This window comes from Halyomorpha halys, unplaced genomic scaffold, assembly GCF_000696795.3.
Source record: "Halyomorpha halys isolate HHAL.00 unplaced genomic scaffold, Hhal_1.1 Scaffold690.1, whole genome shotgun sequence".
In the NCBI taxonomy this organism is placed as follows: domain Eukaryota; kingdom Metazoa; phylum Arthropoda; class Insecta; order Hemiptera; family Pentatomidae; genus Halyomorpha; species Halyomorpha halys.
This window is the reverse complement of record NW_027109535.1, coordinates 243,577-248,660: the sequence shown is the minus strand read 5'-3', so window position 1 is coordinate 248,660 and position 5,084 is coordinate 243,577.

Sequence of the window (5,084 nt, the reverse complement as noted above, 5' to 3'; positions counted from 1 at the left end):
AGCGCCGTGTGAAGCCTTCAAATTCGATTTTTCAAAGAAATTAAAATTTAGAAAATTTTCAACTTGGTATATTTGGAGCATTTATTTTTTATCCAGGTGATTATTGTGTGTATAATCGTTCATATTTCCTCTGCATTTTATCAAAAATAAATGACCACGATAAACAGGAGAATTAACCCGGAAAAGACCAAATGTATGAGGATAGAGAAGAAACACCAGAGAATAATGAGTGATCAGAACGAACGGAGACTCGGTGCACCTGGAGGAGTATTTTGTTTGCTTCCAAGGGGTTTCTGGGTAAAAGGAAGGTGACGAGAAAAACTAAAATAATGATCTATTTATCGATGTTTCTCCCTATTCTTTCCTACTTTTCCGAATCGTGGACTATCACTTCGAAACACAAGAGTTGGATCCAATACATGGAGATGCGTTATCTTCGTAAGGTGGAAGGAAGGACACGACGAGATGGAGTACATCATCATACGGACTAGCCTCAGGGTTAAACCGACTAAGAATATCCTAGAGGAGCAATTGTGAGTGGTTCGGACACCTCCTTAGGATGGACTAGGAAAGAACTGCCAAAAAGATGTATAAGACTCGCATGGAGGGAAGAAGGTCAAGAGGAATACTTCACATTTCCTGGAAGTAAAGTGTTTAGGAGACGTTCAAGGGGTGGGATATGGACTGGAGCAGGAGAAGCGCAATGGTCCAAACTCTACAAATCGTTACTCCACACTCCGCAAGCGGTAAAGGAGATATAATGATTATGATGATGAAGATTTTATCCAATTCCTGTGTTAATAAAACCGTTGGAAAGCTGAATATTCCCTGCATTATAACAATACCAAAGTATTGCTGGGTCTTCTGGTATTAAAAATTTCTGTTACATCCTTCACTTTTACAATACCAACTTAATTTTTAGGAAAAAATAAAACTGATTTGTGTGTGGAAAACAGCTATGATTGTTATCTACTATCTCCAAATATTATTTATTAATTTTTTATTTGTTTTTTTATTTCCTAATTTCATTCTCATGAATATCTCTTCGAAGGTCTTCTGAATATAAAGCGCTGAAGAAAATCAAGGATATATTTTAAACAAGACAAAAGCCGTTGTTAAGGAAAAAACCCTTTCAGACTTGTGTTTCGTAATAGGAAAAAAGTACAAAAACAAAAATTTTATACATTATATTAAATTCGCTTGGCTTGTTCAATTACAAGGTATGTTAGTTTCAGAGTTAAGTTTAAAGGAAGTATAAAATTATTACTTTATAAATGTAGAATGAAAGAAAATTTATAAATGTCTAGATAAAAATGTTGGATTTTCACAAGTCAGACAAAAAATTGTTCTAACAACTTTTTTTTTTTAAAAAAGTTTGTTTTGAAAAGAAACCAAAAATCGTTACTTGAGAATGTACTAATATTCTAATTTACTCTTTCCTAAATGTTTCCCCATTGCATTGGTCTAATATTTTGCAACAACGAGAGAATTTTCTGATACGGATCAGCCGATGCGAATGAGCTCAAATCAGCACTGATTGTGATTGTTGTGATGATGACGTTTCATGTAACGACATAATGTTCGAATAATGTCATTTTCAGTCATACAATAGAGTTATATTTATACACCTCAATCTACTATAACATCGAGTCTTGACACTTCTAAATATTGGCCAAATAAGAAACCAAAAATGTTTTTCTTTAGAGCTTAACAAATAAAACAATGGCTATTCAATAAAATAAAATGAAAGCAAGGAGACAATAATTGCTATTTACTAAGAATTATTATTATATTGTCAGTCAAGAAGAAACAAAAAACAGTTATCAGCCGACGTTTCGCTCCACTTTGCAGGGATTTTGTGTTCAAAAACAGCATCAGATTGCAATATTTTATAAATGTATTTTAATATTTTTGTGCATTTTTTATTTTTATATTTATTTTTTATATGTATATATTTTATTTTTGCAATATTTCGTATTCAGTTACGATCAAATATTATACAGCTGTAATATTTCGTTATAATTATCAAACTAATTTGTCTAGTTTATATTATCTTCACTATTTTGTCCTATATATATTTGAATTACCGTCTTACTTCTCCCTACTCTTGTCTGTAGTTCAGTAATAAATATTACTGATTCAATATATGTAATAATTTAAAAAAACAAATAAAATGTAGTATTAAAATAAATTCATTTTCAAGTATCATTTATAATTAAACATGCGATAATAGAGAAATACCCTTCAATAAACAATATAATTTTTAATGCTTGATAATATTTGCGCATTCTTCAAAAATACTGTTAACATTAAATGTCATTACGTTTAGAGTTCTCAAATATTTTTAGAGTTTCATGTAAACAAAATACAATAAAAACATGCTTTTTATCGGGAATCTGAGATTTATTTGCATTTACACACATACAAAAACACACAAATATTTGCTGCTATAGCCTATAACAGTACTGTCTCGCTTCGTATAGGGTGATAAATGAAAGTTCATGTAGTTTCTAGCCCCTACCTACTTCCTCATTATCTGTTCTTATCTCTCAGGCATATTATTGAAAATAAATCACAACAGCTTATATTCATTCCTCTTTCCTCAGTCTGCTGGAGTACCTCAGGGTAGTATCCTTGTTCCTATCTTTTGTACAGTTTTTACAGCTGATATCATAATCCATCCTAACACTATACTAGACACGATGACAAATGTCAGTTTCTAATGACCCTCTATTGTATCCTAAACCCTTCAATCCACTTTCCATTGAATCCCTTGAAGAATGGTCTCACAAGTACAGAATTAATATAAATTCTAATAAATCCCAACAAATCTCTTTTAACCTTCGATGTAAACTCATGACTTTCTACCACACAGTAGTGTATAGTTGTATTTGTGACAAAGTAGGGAGCATATAGGATTTTACGAAGGATTTTGGATTGTAAGGATTGGATACGAGAGGAATTCGAAGGTTTAGTGGAGCCCCAGAGCTCAACGCCGTATGTCCAGATGGGCCTGATTATTGTCATGTAAATCAGTCTTTTGTAATGAATTGGAAGTTTAGACCGTTTGTCTAGTAAGTGCTGTAATAGTCGAAATCGACGTGCAGTTTCCTGTCTTTTCAGTCGTGTGTGAGGATTCCAGGTTAGTCGTTTCTCCAGATTTAGTCCAAGGTAGCGGGTCTGTTCGACAGGGGTAAGGGCAACATTATTGAAGTATACTGTAGGGCAGTCAGTAGGTTTACGACGTAGGGTAAAGGTAATTTGATGGGATATGTTGGAATTTATTTTAATCCTCCAATTACGACACCATTTTTCGAGGGCTGTGGTATGGGATGCAATTAAAGGTTATTATTAACAGCGAGTACACATGTGTCATAGTCAGAAATTTATAATGAACGTAATGCGCCACTATTAATGTAAAGTAGCAAGATGATGTTTCTAGTTTCAATCAATGTTCAATGTTCAAAAATTATTCTGAATATTTTGTTTTATTTTAATGAGAAACATCTTGTTATTATCATGGTTTCATCATTAATGTAAGAGCCATAAAACGTTTATTGCTTGAACAGGAAAAGGAGAGGAACAGAAAGAAGGGGAAAAAAATAAAAAGAGCAGGAAATAGGGGATTAAGGGTAATAGGAGAGATTCTCGGTGGTTTACGGCTCTTTTTGTTCTGCCATTTTTCATTGGACGAGGAACAAGCGTGAGGGTCGGAAAAGAGATTTTATTGGCGCAGCGGAATAGCTCCTCTGAAGAAAATAGCCACTTTCAATGAACATATTTTAATTGTTCAAAAGTTATTTTGTTCAACTGATTTAAAAAATATTATAAGATTATAATGGACCGTATAAAGTAGATTGAAGGAAGATACTACGGGTGGCTGTCAATCAAGGTACAAAATAATAAAAAAGATATTCAACGTTTCGCCCCACTCTGCAGGGCTTCGTCAGGGTTAGATGAAAACAATATACAATTAATGTAAGATATAATAAGAATATTAGAATAAATATACAAATAGAGCAAAACATTATAAGAAAAATAATAAGAGACAAATTAAGTTAAGAAAAAATAAATAGGGAATTAATTAAAAATAGGTGTAGTCAGTCATGTGTGATAGGATTGTAAAAGAAATAGTAACAGATATATTAAAAAGTATAAATGATAAACAGGAAAAAAAAATGTTCCCTCTTGTAATTTTTATTATTTCCTTCTTACTTGTTACCGTTATTCTACCTTTGCCAGATTCACTTTACTTATCTGTTTATCATTTAAACCTACATTTTATCATATTTGTTAGTATTTATAATATCTATGAGATAGTTGGGGATGCGGTCAGAAAATAACACAAAAAAGTTTTTAAAAAACTTATTAATCAGTGCTAACGTTTCGGCCAGAATTTCTAGCCTTCATCAGGGCTAAGAACAAAAACAAGGAATAAATAGATATATAGAATGATTAAAGTAAATAATTGTACAGAATAAATATAGATAAAAATAAAGTAATAAGAAAAAAAGGGAAATAAAACGAATATATAAGTAATTAAATGTTTTTATTTTTTATTGCTATTTACAACTGTACATTTAGTAAATTTGGTCTCAGTCAAAAGTAATCTGTAGAGAAACTACCCATTGGTAGCAATCTAATGACGTTTTACATTAGCAGGTCTCGTGGCCATCTTTTTTTCAGGCACCTCGGAGGATTCTCAGGAATTGAAGAGGAAGCATGGTTAGAAACTAATTGGTTTGGTTGATTAGGGAGTTTATAGTGGAAGTATTGATATCTGGTTCGGGCTAGATCGGTTACATGTGGAACATTTAGGTCTTTATGTATGATTTTGTTTGAGACAAAGTAAGGAGCATTGAGGTGTGTAAGGATTCATTGTTAAAACTTTATACTTCTTAATGTTTTCCCTCTTCTTTGGAATTGGTAACTGGTGGGGAAAACAAGTCCGGCAACTGATCCTAGTGGTCTTTCATGCCTGATTGTCTTCAAGTAGCATTGAGGATTTTATGAAGGATTTCGGATTGCAATGATTGGATACGAGAGGAATTCGAAGGTTTAGTGGAGCCCCAAAGCTCAACTCC